Genomic DNA, 14427 nt, shown 5'->3' with positions numbered 1-14427 from the left:
AGGAACAATGTTCACATCGGGGGAATTCGAAGAATTTACAGCCGATATGGGGATCAAATTGTTAAACTCCTCTCCGTACTACGCCCAGGCCAACGGCCAGGCCGAATCTTCCAACAAAGGGATAATCAAGTTAATCAAAAGAAAGATAGAGGAGCAGCCGAAGAAATGGCACCTATGTTTAACCGAAGCCCTATGGGCGTACAGGATGGCTTGTCATGGGGCCACCAAGTTATCCCCTTACCAGTTGGTGTACGGTCACGATGCAGTACTACCGTGGGAGTCAAGGGCGGGATCGAGACGCATTTCGCTCCAGGACCAGTTAACGGCCGACGACTACTCGTCACTCATGAAAAGGGAACTCGATGACTTGGCCGGCCAGCGGTTAAGAGCCTTGATAAGCATCGAAGAAAATAAAAAGAAAGTAGCCAGATGGTACGATAAGAAGGTCAAAGTCAAACAATTCTCCCCTGGGGACTTGGTTTGGAAGTTAGTATTGCCGATTGGGTCGAAAGATCCTAAATTCGGAAAGTGGTCCCCTACATGGGAAGGGCCGTATAAAATCGGCAGATGTGCTCCAGGAAATGCTTATATTCTGGAGACAATCGAGGGAGAAGAGTTTACTAGGGCTCTGAACGGAAGGTACTTGAAAAGATACTACCCTAGCATATGGGTCGGAACATAAAGAAGTAGCCACAATACAACGGTACACAGCTGATCTATCAACAGGGCACGGCCGATACAAATCGGTTCATCTAGAAAAAACATGTAATCGTCCAAATCGGCCGATGTATTTATTCGATACGGACGGTGGGTTACACGGCCGACAAGGTACAAGTCGCCCTTAGAACAAAAAATAATAATTAACCATTCTTCTTCTTGCGCTCTCTCTCAACCCGACCTAATTCTATCATAAGATGGAGGTACTCTTCGCCCATCTCTTTTGGAGCCTCACCATCCTTTTTCTTGCGCTCTCTCTCGGCCTGACCTAACTCTATCATACGACGGAGGTATTCTTCTTCTATCTCTTTCATCGAAGCCTCCGCTTCGACTTGACGGGGGAGAGGGTGGCTCCGGTCCATGGCCGGGCGTGATGTTCCTGCCGCCGCGTCTTCAAGGGCAACTCGCGGAGGAAGCGGATGACTTCGGTCGGCTTGAGGTCGCCGACGGGCATTGCCTTCCAGAAAGTCCAAGACCCGACGGGCGTCAGCAGAGATGTGTTCTCGAAGTTTGTCATGATGGGCCCTGATTAAATCCTTATCCTCCGACGACAATGGTTCATCAGAATGTATAACTTCGATGGCGCGCTCAAGTCCGGGGCTAAGGCGTCGAGGCTGGGGAAAGAAAGATTAAAAAACGTGATCTTCTTGAAAAGAGTTAAACGGAGAAGAAGGATAAGGGTTTGACCTGGTTAACAGAGGAAGAGGAGGACGATGAAGACATGACGGAAGGTTGCGCCGACGAGAGCAGATTGGGAAAATAAAGCCAAAGCCAAACTGATACTTTCGGAAGGGAGAGTCTAGGCCGGCATTTATAAGAGAAAGAGGCGTGGAAATTTGGTAAGGGTGCGTCCCATCGGAAGTAAGAAGGGCAATAAATAAAAGAGGCATCGCAAAGGACGGTCAAAGCAGTTATTAAAGTTTCGTACAAAATAGTCAGTGCTTTTACAGATTACCCAGAAGGGCATCGATAGCCGTAATCGCCCGGCGCCGGATCTGATCGGCAGAGTCCAAGACCCGTTGGTCTTCATCCGCCGATCCGGGGACTTCCGACGCGCTATGGTGGAGTTTCAGGGCTTCGTGGGCCAAGTGTTGCCTCTCCTGTTTTAAATCGGCAATGATGAAAGGGAGTTCTTGAAGCCTTTTCTCTTCGGTACTGATTGCCTTGGTCACCTGCTCCATTTCCTTGGCGAGATCTGCCCTTCGGCGTTTGAGGCGGTCTATCTCGCCGACGATCCCTAGGCGGGAATCCTCCAGAAAGTGGATGCGTTGGTGTATCTCTTGAGCCTGACGTTTGTATGCGTCCTCTTCTTCACGAATCTTGGCCAGCTTGGCGCGATCGGCCATGTGACGAAGGGCCCTGAAGACTGGAATCCTCATAGACTCAATAAATGCGGCCGACGCCAAGGCTTCCTCCGCTTCTTCTGGCACTCGTCCGCTGACGTCACTGAAAAGCTGCCGAATCGGTGAAGCATCTTCTACTAATCGGCCGATGTCCCCTTGAAGAAGGGATCGGATGCTGGTAAGCTTGGCTCGGATGTCGTCAGGGATGGAGCTCAAGGCGACCTGGCGAGAAGCGACTTCTTCGCCGTCAGAGAGGGCGACCGCGAAAGAGAAGAGGCTGTTGTCAGGGGTGTCCTGTTCCTGGAAATAATAAAGAAGAAAAAATAAATCGGCTGATGGTGATAGCAAATCGGCCAAATAAAGCTGAAAAGATGTCTTACCTCTTTGAATCGAATCTCTTCAAGTTGCATTCGGGAGGCTGTCGTTCCCGGCTCAGGGGCTGGTACCATAGGTTCATCAGAAGAGGAAGACTCCACGATGATCGGCGTTGTGCTTGGACCAGTTTCCCGAGAGGGGACCAGTGGTTGAGAAGCGCTTGGCGTGCCGATAACCTGTGCCAGACAGTTGAGTAAGCACGTTATTCAAATACTAGGGGGATCGGTGAAATAGTGTCGTACCTCAACGGATGGAAGCGGGGGCGCGTCGAAGGTCGATTGGGTTGCTGCCGATTGTTGTATGTCCATGGGAGTACTCTGTGCAGTCTAAGATAAGAAGGATTAATATCAAAATGACAATCGGAAGGATTAAACATAAGTTTACCTGCACGGCCTCTAACAGCAATGACGCGGCGGCTGCCCCAGCTTGTGCGACGACTTGAGTGTCGATCTCTCTGGTAGCTTGAGGGGGTGGTGCGGCCGAAGTCTCTGCCGATACGAGCATGGGAGGATTCGCCGGTTCTATACGGGCTCGGACTCGACGGCTGGTCTTCTTGGTGACCTTCTTCTGTGTTTGCTTCGACCGGCCAGCAATTACGTCCACGGACGGAGCATCATAGCCGATTAGAGGATAGGTGGTGTATGGATGATCCTCTATTAGCCGACCACTCCGGCTATGTGTTGGGGGGACACGATTCTCGGACTGAAGAAATGAAGCGAAGCATTAGTGTTCAACTACGTTGAAAAAAGAGTAAAAATCGGCTAAGGAAAATACCTCGGCGTTTGGGTCGATGTTGGCTGGATCCAGGAGATTGCAGTATGCCGATGCCGAATTGCAGAAGAGGAATTGTTTCCATTCGGCCCACCAAAGTTTGAATGGCTGGACAGCGAAGGGGGCTACTATCCAGTTGTTCAGATCAATAGTGGTAGAGTCTGGGATTCGGTCTCGTACCCGACTGTAGTCCAGACCTGTTGTGAGCCCATCTCTGAACTTGACTCGGCCAGCAAAATATACTTGAATCGGCAGCTGACCCATGCCGAGTTGGCGTGCTGCAGCAGAGGGATTGTAGAACTCGTACGTGGGGGCATCTTTCCCCGAAAAGAAGTTGGCTGGCAGGATTCCTGGCTTGATTAGCTCATCAGTGAGTTCTTTGTCGAATCGGCCAGTGGTTGAGTCGAAGCAGGTTGGGAATTCAAAGATTGGGTCATCCCGCTGATAAGGAAACCAGACGGTTGCATCTTCATTAAAGCCGTTGTAAAAGCATCGGAAGTACTCGGCCACTTTTGTAGCAGAGTACAAGCAACCTGGGAAGGCAGACACCGCTTCACCGAAAGATGTGCATCGGCGACGAGCAGTAGGATCTTCTGCCGATTCAATGTTGGGGAACATCATGTGTTCCACCCTCTGCTGAGTGATCTTGCTCATATAAAGGTTCAACCATAAATTGATGAACCACCAGGGGCCACCTGGATTTCCAATCGGCTCTCCCTTGGATAGTTTGATGCCGATTTGGTGGAGCATGTGGTACGCCGCCCCTAGCAAGTGTTTCCCAAGGGGAACAGGGGTTCCTGCCGATAGCGCTTCGGCTAAAGCCTGAGTATTGGTTGATGGGCCGGCTGCTCTTCCGCAAAAGAAATGTTTTTCTAACCACATCATTAAAAAGGCCGTGTGCTCCCTATTCTCAACGGACCTGGCTCTTTTGTTGCATCTGGTGAATCCTTTCCATCCGCCGATTCCTCTTGTATCCAGCCGATGTGACGTTGCGGCTAAGAGGCGGAAAGGTGTGTCCGGGGAGGAAATGTCAAGGCCGGTCAACAGAACCACATCGGCCAGTGTGGGGGTCATAGGCCCATGCCCAAACAAGAAAGCATTGAGGGCGTCGGACCAAAAGTAAGAGGCCGCTATCACCAACGGTTCATTTCGATCCATCTGGGACAAAGACAGGTTGATGCACTGGCCGATTTTGAGTTCGTCCCATTGGACCCTCTTCGGTTCGGCTATCCGTTGGTACCACTCCCTCCAACCAGGGGTTTCATTCGGCCAAGACCTAAAAATACCTAGCCAGTGATCCAGGTCCATGGTGGATTCTTTGAAGGGGATTCTATGGGTTTCCAAACTGATGAGATCGGTTGGATCTGGGTTCCCCATGGGTCCGAGACAGACAAGGCCGGGATTTCCCGTAAGATGGATAGTAATGCGATGTCTAACCGCCTAAAAAAGGAAAGGGAGGTGCAAAAAGTAAGAAATAGATCTAAAGTAAATGCATTGCCGATAGAAGAAGGATTCGGTAATAACCTCCGGGATGAAATTCCTTGTAATCGGCGTGACCGCCGGTGCAGCTGCGGAGGATGAGGCCGCTATGGGGATCGCCATTGGGATCTCCGATGAAGCTCCTTCTTCTGACGACGGAGCGACCGCTGTTGTCACTTCCGCCGGGGGCGCCATTTCTGGAGCATTGCGCGCTGGAGAGTTGCCTGAAGGGGTCGCCATTGGAAGGGAAAAGAATAAGCAACAGGAAGATGGCGCTAAGAAGCTTCGGAGCTAAGGGAAAGAGCTGAAGGAAGAAGAAGGCGCGCGCGCTGAGGAAGAAGGACGTGAGCTCGAAAAGGGGATGCGGGGTGAACTGCTATTTAAAGAGTGCCTGATGAGGGGTAAAAATGGAATTTTTACCGCGCCGGCGTTTCGAGTTTTTCGGGAGTAGTGGTTGTCGTGGGCGCCCGTTTCGAAAAGATTGCAATCATCAGCTGGAAGATCACGAAACGGAAGGATATTTTCATTGCGGCTGTTTCGGAGGGGAGGTTGAAAAGAATTTCGAAGTAAAAGACTATGTTTTCTCCAAAACTGGGGGGCATGTGTTGACACCAGATTTCGTCACGAGTGAAATCGGTGCCAGGAGAAGAGGAAATGGGAAAGTACAGTTGGAAATCGGCCGAATGGCGCTACAGTCCAAGATCGGCCAAATGCTACAGTGCGGGATCGGTCGATGACTTCTGCCTCGCTTAACCCTTGGGGTTCGGATCGGACACGCCAGGTTCCCGATCGGTTACCTTTTGCCGATGAGGAATCGGCCGATTAGGAGGTTGGAATAATTGGGCCGGTATGGGCTTGGAAAGGAATAGAAGGATGAAGGGGAGATCGGCCCATGAAGCGTATAATAACCAACCGAGTACGAATCGTGCTTGTAAATATTTGTTTTCTATTTGAATTAGAGATAGAGTTCTAGTCGGTTAAGAAGTCATCTGTACGGGGCTATAAATAGCTACCTTTGTAGATCTGTAAACATCAACTACTCAATACAACAAGTTACTATTTCCTCGTACTTACTTTCAAGCAGGCGACTTCGCCAAATACTTTCTCTTTTCACGGGTTCGTACGGGTTGGCAGGGTTGCATCAACTTGATCTCCAGCTGATCTTGTAAGTTCCGTTTACCGAGTAAATTCTAAGCCTTAACTTCGGGCGCATCGCTATTGTTTCGTTTAGATTTATTCACTAGTTATCGATATTTACTAGAATCATAGGTTTTACCTGTTTTTCTAGTTTTATCACCAGTTATCCAGCTAGGAATCGGCAGCTTCGGCTTTCCTTATATTTTGCTATTTAATTTACTTATTTCACACATAGCCGATTAGATCTATTCCTAGTGTTGTTACTATAGCATTGTGTCGATTACTCCAGTAGTTTTTGTCCACACTGCCACAGTGATTGGTTGCTTTATAGCCGATTTCTTTATTACAGCAAATCGGCCGATTCGCTGATAAGCTCTCTCGAGATCGGAAATTTAGCCGATCGCGACTTCCGGACCTGACACGTATTCTTCCTTGCCAATCAACAGGTCAGATTGGCTGGCACGCCGCGCGAACCGCACCAGGGCAATCACCCGAACAGGAGTTAAGCAGATTCTCCCGGGTCGTGTGTCAGACGCTGGGAATTCGGTTGACCGATTTCTAGCGCCAACAGTAGCTTTCTCTTTGGATTCATCTTTTTTGGTGCTGTCGCGGTAGGCTGGATTCATCTTTTTTTGGTGCTGTCGCGGTAGGCATCCTTACGGGACTAGTAGTGTCGGTTTGTAAAGATGTGCCCTCTCCTAATAACATCGCAAGCTTGCTGCACATAAATACTATATGACAATTATATGTATGGAAAAATTAATGTACAGTAAATGTGTTAATATTCCTTACCTTCTTGTGACCCTTCCTGGACTATCCCGTAGGATTTCTTCTCTAGTCGGCCTCCGTGGGGTGCTAGGTTCTGCTGGCGCAGCTTTTGTAACATTCTTCCTAGGTTGCCTACGCTTCCTACAAGTAATCAAATAAATTTATATTAACATTTTCATTTAAGTTTCTTGATAAAGAAAATCAGTTCTTACCTCTTTTTTGCTGTCCTATTTAGTGGGCACTTAGCACTAGCTTGCCTGTGACCTTTTTGTCCGCATTTTTTGCAAGTCATAGGTCCTCTGATCATCTTCTTTCCCTTTCCATTTGTTAGAGCAGTATCATTGTCACATCCCTTCTCACCTTCACCCTTGTTGGTAAATTCACCACCTTTCTTCTTGTGGCCACCTTCCATCCATCCCTTCCTTTTTAGATTCCTTCGTGTTCCAACAGGTAATTTAGCAAGAGGTGCACCAAGTAAAAATGGTAGGTCAACCTGTGGCCACTGTGTTTTGTCTGTCATCGGCTCAATCTCTCTTCCATAAGCAGCCCTAAATCTATTGACCGAGTAGTACTCATGCACAAACTGTTCAAGGTCAGTTGGCGGGTTACATAAGCCAATACATGTTGACATGGCTTACCAATGTGCTGCCATTCAAGACATGTACAAGTCCTTTGGTGTAACTTAACAATATGCCTCTCTACTCTGCTGCTATGTTCCCACACCTCTGCACTCCAATTAGAACATGGTACAATTTTTAAATGTCCCAAGCCTCTAGTATTTGCCTTTCGCTGATGCATAATAGCTGGAAGTATCCTGCCTTCAGGTAGCCTGTATGCAATATTTCTTCTCTTGTTCCACTTTACCATGATCATTTCTCTAATCTTATAAGCTAGGTTAGCAACAGGCAAGTCTTTATGGTCTCTAATCCAGTTATTAAATGACTCAGCAACATTACTAGTTATGTAGTCACACTTTATTTCTGGATTGAAACCACACCTATACCATAATAGCTTATGATTGGTCTGTAACCATTTCACTGCTTCTGATGATTCCTTCATCATTGATGCTATATTTTCATAGAATATGTCTTCTCTGTAAGCCCTTGCCGCAGGATATATCTTGCCAAACCCTCTATATCTATTCGAGAATTTTTTGACAAGATGATAAAAGCATTCTCTTTGCTCTGCATTTGGGAATACTTTCTTCACTGCATTCTCCAAGCCCTTACAAGCATCAGAACAAATAGCAAGGAGTGAATGGTCACCTATAGCCTTCTTTAATTGTTCCATGAACCAAGTCCAGTTGTCTGTTGTTTCCGAAGCTATGAAGCCATAAGCGAGTGGATACATCCAATTGTGACCATCAACTGCTGTAGCTGCCGCCAATTGACCATTCCACCTTCCATTAAGTGCTGTAGCATCTATGCTCAAATGAGGCCTACAACCTTCCAACAAACCATCAATGCATGATTTAAGCGCACAGAAAAAACGGTGGAAATATACTTGACCATCCACCTGAAGTACCTCAATCTCAACGACACTCCCGGGACACCGCTTCATTACCTCGGCCTTCCACCTAAACAAGAGCTCAAAACTCTCTTCCCATTTGCCATAAACCTCTTCAAGAGCTCTTTCTTTACGCCGCCATACAGTGTCATATGCAATTTGACACTTGTGATCTGTCTGCAACTTCTTTTGCAATTCCTTAGCACCAATATTTGGATCATCTCTAAGGATACTCACAGCCTTGCTATCTACCCACTTCAGACTTGGAATTGTAGTTATCTGTCTCATGCTACATACACATGTATGCTTATCGACTAAGACGGTTACCTGCAAAACAAAAAAAAAGCAATGAGATTCATATTAATTTACATAAAAAGAAGAATTAATGAAAGAAAAAAATTATTCACCTCCACAGTACTTTGGCCTTTATGTTTGGTGCCATTTATCCTCCAAGGGCAAGGGCAATCTTCAACACCGGACTTGCAAAAAGCCCTATATCTCGTCTTACATGACTTCTCAGTTCCTAAATCAAACTCCTTATTGATTGCAAATTGCCACACTGCCAACTTGAACTCCTCCATTGTTGGGTACACTGTTCCTAAATCCATTGATGGGTTGTTCTTGTCATATGAAATGACCATCTCACCCGGTATCTCATCACTAGTAGGAATGGCAGCACCACCATTATTTTGCCCAAGCTCATCATCATGCTCCTGCTCATCCATTGGGCAATCAAAGCCTTGTGCACGTATATTTGTTGTGTCCTCCTCTGTCAAACCTAAAAGCTCACAAATCTGCGACTCACTCATAAGTGCAATACGACCTTCGTCATCATGTGTCTCCACTATTTGTATGTTATCCCAATCAATTCTTTTCATATTTTCCACTTGGGGCCTAAAACAATGAATTCATGTTTTACTACTGTCTACTACTACCGTGGTAAAAAAAACAGAAATATAGTGCAGCCGATACCTTTGCACTTTAAGAACAGGAATGTTGCACTCTATTGCCGAATGAGGAGCAGTGACCAGGGCACTAGGCGTCCCTATCATGACCCCTGGCAGCGCGGGATGGGCAGTCGCTGCCGCAGCTAGGGCACCCGGCGCCATGGCCATGCCCCCAGGCGGCGCGGCCAGGGCATCCGCCGTCACGGCTACGGCAACCGGCGCTACGGCCATGGCCCCAGGCGGCGCGGGTAGGGCAGCCGCCGCCGCGGCTACGGCACCCAGTGCCGTGGTCATGACCCCAGGCGGCGGTTCTCCATCCATGGCGGATGCCAGGACCTTCGGTGCAACGAACGACGGCATCCGGGGCGAAGAACACAGGCGTCCGGGGCGAGGAACGGCGACGTCCATGGCGACCAACGGCGGCGCGTCGCGATCTCCCATCACGAGGGATAGGTGGGCCGACGAACGGCGGCGCGTCACGATCTCCCGTCGCGAGGGCGCAACGAACGGCGGCGCGCGATCTTTTCTTGCGATAGAAATAGAAACGAAACAACAGAAACAGGGCAGGGTAGGCCACGTCCAGGAAAAAAGGCCTGACAGAAATAGGGCAGGGCAGGCCACATCCAGGAAAAAAGAGCTGAGGGCAATATGGTCCTCTAATGCCAAAATACATGTATTTCATTTGGGAAAAGTGTTTTAAATGAGCAAATGTCATGTATAACGAAGTGCCAACGTTTCGAGGGTCATTTTAGCGAAGTCGATGATAAGAGTCCTAAAATAGCGAAGCGCGTTGTTTGGAGTCCTAAAATTGCAATTTTCTCCGGAGCAGTTGGTCTTAGTTTTTAGGATAGAAATCCATTTTAAATAAGCTGTTGGAGAGCCCTTTCTCGACGCTGACTGAGCTGAACAGAACCTTCTTTAAAAGAAAGAAAGAAAAAGCCTTTCAAAACCTGGGCCTTGTTTCAGGGTTGCCACGCTTGTTTCACCTGGGCTTTCAAAACCTGGGCCTGGATTAATCGAACTCCGAGTTGGGCTCGTACTATAGCAGCACTCCATTTGACAACTGATCGGATTCCCGCTCAAAGTGTAACCGGAATTTCTAACTGTCTCGCGGGTGATTATGTGTTGGTTTCTCACCCAGATTTCTAAGGCTAGGATCATTCCAAGATTCGTGAGCCTGTTGTGGTTGTCGGGCCATTTTTTTTATTTTCTGTTGCTTTTTCGGCCCGTAGCCATACACCAAACACCGCACCGCACGCGTCGTCTTATCAGCTCCGATCTCCCGATCTTTCTCGGGGTACATCGTTGCGCTTGCTGCAGCCTGCGGCGGCGGCAGAGAGAGAATGGCGAGTCCGCGGGTGGCGGCGATTTTGATGAGCCTCGACGTCGTTGAAGGTAATGATTTTGACGAGCCTCGAGAGTAAAAAATCTCCTTCACATTCATTTTCTCGCGGAAGCTCTCTCCATTTTCGATTATTTTGAGATTTCATGTCACTTTGATTTCTGCAGTACGTGGCTTTTGTGGATGTGTGACGTAGCAGGTCGGTTACCAATTTTGGTTTTAGTGTTAGCTCAATTTTTTTTTTACCGCGGATTGCAAATTTTTGTGTGCGGTTTCCGCAGTCGGGGAGTGAATGGAGGATTGGGTTGCAGTTGCCGCATTAGTGGTGTGTCGGGGGATTAGCTGCCCCATTTTCTTGTGCTATAAATTTGTCAGTTGTTTCTCTGGACAAAGTAGTGTGTTCGACTGTTCGTGGTTTCTTTAGATGGAGTAGTGTGTTCTTCCCGGCACGAACAACTTCTATGATTAGTCTGTCACTCTGTTGTTATAGTGTATGAAAACAAAAGAAAAGGGAAGTATATTGGACAACGACACTCCTCCCAGATTCGGCGCCGGTTGTGGTCCAGGCCCGGGTGGTGCTCAACAACAAAGCCTGGATCGTGGTGCCAAGGTGGTGGCAAGGGCGCGCCTCAAGCCCTGGCTATGGAGGTCGTCTAGTCTATCATTGATTCTAAAAAATGAATATTCGGTGTTATGTTCTTTGTCTTCGTGCAGCAATATCTGGTTCAGTGTATCAGGTTTATGATGTTCGTTTGTCTCTGAGTCTTCAGTGTCTTAGTATATTCATTTCATCAGTATGGGTTCTAAATCTTCATTTATCTCTAAATATTCAGTGTATTTAGTTAACATTGTCAGTATGCTAAGGTTTTTGAATATTCATTGACCTCTGAATATTCGGTGTTCTAAATGTATTAATTCATTTTGTCTATTTCTAGTAACCTTTCTGATTTGTTCCATTTTTTTCTGCTTTCAGTTTCTTCTTAGTTCAGTGCAATATGGTTGAGTGCTTTTTCCATTCAGTTCTTGCTCCATTCTTTGCTTTTATCCATTTTTCAGTTTTATGCCATCTTAAGGTTGTTCCACTTTCTATGCGTCATGTCTTTTTTCTTCTTCTTTTGAGAAACACAATTGAAGAACTATATAACATTCTCCAGATTTTAATTATCTCATCTTTTGATGGATTAGCTTTATTAGTATTCAATTTACTTACTGATTTAGACAGCATTAAAATGCACCGCGCATGTGTGCTGGCAGATGCAGACTCATGTGAGAGACATGGTCATTTTGTTGCCTCTGATGGATCACATCCAAGGATATTTGAGGATAAAGATTATTGATTGTTTTATATTAGAGGATAAAAAAGAACATGATAGTGATATATCAATTTCATTCATTTCATCAGTTAGGTTCTGAATGTTCATTTTTCTCTGAATATGTACTTTTCAGTGTACTAAGTTAACATTGTCAGCTGAATATTCATTGCAACCACTATATAGCAGCTACTATTGCTGTGTGGAACCACTATACAGCAGGTTGAAGATTTCCTACAAACAAGATCAATTGTTCAGAGTCATTTAGTATTGGTCAATTTAGAGTCCTATTCATTTCTTTAGTGTAGTCTCAGATTTCATTTTTTTTCAGATTTTCTAAATATTCAGTCTATGCTCTAGGCTTGGCATGAGCACCGCTGCCCATCCTTTATGTCTCCATTTTTTCTAAATGTTTCATTATATTGTTTTTTCGATCTGTTGTAGCTGCACTACCATCGTCTTTCAGGTTAAATAATTCAGTGATTCATTATTTAGTTATATTCTTTTATTCGATAAAGTCAAGGCTGCAGCTGCAAATGGATCTTGGCTCTAAAGCATTCAGGTCTCAGATTTAGCTGCTGCATGCAGGTCTCGATTTTGTATTAGTTCTATTTTGTTTTAGTGCAGTCTCAGAATTCATTTTTTGATGTCTAAATAGTCAGTATATGCTCTAGGCTCGGTATGAGTACAGATGCCCGTCCTTTTTCCGTCTCCATTTAACACTGACCATGCATGCGATTCTATTTTTTTTTTCAAGATCACTAACAATCTCTACTATGGTTCAGGATGCAGGGCACCTTCATCACCATCAAGTCTGATGGCGTCCAAAGTGGCCCGGTGTTCAATATTCAGCTTTGTCTCATGTACATTGTACAGTTTATTTTGTTTCATGTCCTTATTCTGTACATGAACAAAATAAACGCTGAAGCAAAATTATTCTGCGAGTATTATGCACAGATAGTTGCATTGTGATGTTATGCATTTCCAGTTTCAGTTTTTCATCTCCATATTCAATTTTCTTTCAACACTTTTATGAACCAAGCAACAATTAATGATCAGTGTTAAATTTAGAAGCAGAGATCAATGGATAGTAAATGAATACCACCCCTGCACCATTTTTTGTAAGTTCAACAATTTTAGTGTCAAATTTAGAATCAGGGAACAATGGATAGTAAATGAATACTACCTTCACCATGCAACACAGCACATGAGTTTCTGAGTGATTTATGGTCTTCTTGTCACTCAGTTTCCCCCTAGTTATTTCTTTATTTTTCTGGGTGAGAAAAAGCTGCTGTATCACTCAGTTTTCAATTTGCATCTTAGCTGTGACGTGCCATCACCCCATTGGGTCAAAAGCTAATTGGAAAGTCGGCTGACGGGTTGGTGGGCCTTTTCTATCTGGGATATTACCAGGCCTCAAAATTCCAGGCCAGAGCATCCGAATAGGTCCATCATCAGCCCAATACTCATACGACCAGCTTCACCATGGCCCCCCGTCCCAGGCCCTCTCGTCGCCGTAATCGTCCCCGCAGGCTGGCTACGCTAATCTTACCTGGCTTCGGGTAGCCCGTTAGTTATATAACTTCTATTGTTGAGATCTGCGAACAATTCTTATCTCTTGGATTCTCCTTCCCCTTCAACCTTAGCCCTGCTCCTGTATGTGCTGCCGCCTCCGAGTCTTCGACCACGCCGTCGTCGCCCCGACGCCCGCGCCGCCCCCGCCCCCACCACCGCTGCCCCTGCTGCTCGCTGCCGGCCGCGCGCGCCGCCGGCCCCTAGCTACTGCATGCAACGCCGGCCTCGCGGGCACCGCCGCCGGCCACGCGCGCCATCCCTAAAGCTGCCGGCCCCGGAGAAGATGGACATTTTTCTTTAAAAAAATGTTGATGTAGGTTTAAAAAAATGTTGAATATGTTTTTTATGTGTTCCGAAATGTTGAACGTATGTTTCATGAAATGTTAAATAAAGTATTTTGCGAATGTTGATCTGATTTTAAACAAATGTTGAATCTGATACTCCCTCCGTACTCACAAAGGAAGTCGTTTTGGACAAGGTTTGGGTCAAACATTGGGAATATAAATCATGAATAACTTTTAAGTTGTTGAGTTTGGAAATGTGAAAGCCATATAAATAGATTTGTCTTGAAAAATACTTTCATAAAACTATACATATATTACTTTTTGATAAATATTTTTATATAAACAAAGAGTCAAAGTAATACTTTGGAGACCGTGTCGTTGTCCAAAACGACTTTCTTTGTGAGTACGGAGGGAGTATGCTAAAATGATGAATCTGATACAAAATGTTGAATATTTTAATTTGGATCTGATGGACTTTAAAGCGATGCTGCTTATCCAGCCTATGGAAGCTACGTAGGAACCCCGGCTGGCTACGCACGAACTCGTGTGGGCGCGCCAGCACACCATTCTCCTGCCCAGGAGAACATGGCCATGGCTACCGTGCGCACGAGGAAGGAGGGCGTCAAGCTAACTAGCTAATCCTGCTTCTTTGCTGGGAAAAGCGACGATCTGGCCGGCGCCGCGCGGGAGATGCTCGACGAAATGCCCTCATCATTCTAATGATGTCGAGGACAAATCAAAGTTCGTAGTGGTCCGTGAGGCTGGGAGTGCAGCACGGCGCCATCTTTCAGTCCAACGCGGGAGGCAGACAGGCAGAGCCAACCGTCCCGGAGATGGACCGCATCAAGTGATTACACGTGCCCTGCGTAGTGC

The sequence above is a fragment of the Setaria viridis genome, chromosome 3 (genome assembly GCF_005286985.2).
Source record: "Setaria viridis chromosome 3, Setaria_viridis_v4.0, whole genome shotgun sequence".
Taxonomy (NCBI): domain Eukaryota; kingdom Viridiplantae; phylum Streptophyta; class Magnoliopsida; order Poales; family Poaceae; genus Setaria; species Setaria viridis.
This window is presented reverse-complemented; position numbering follows the sequence as displayed.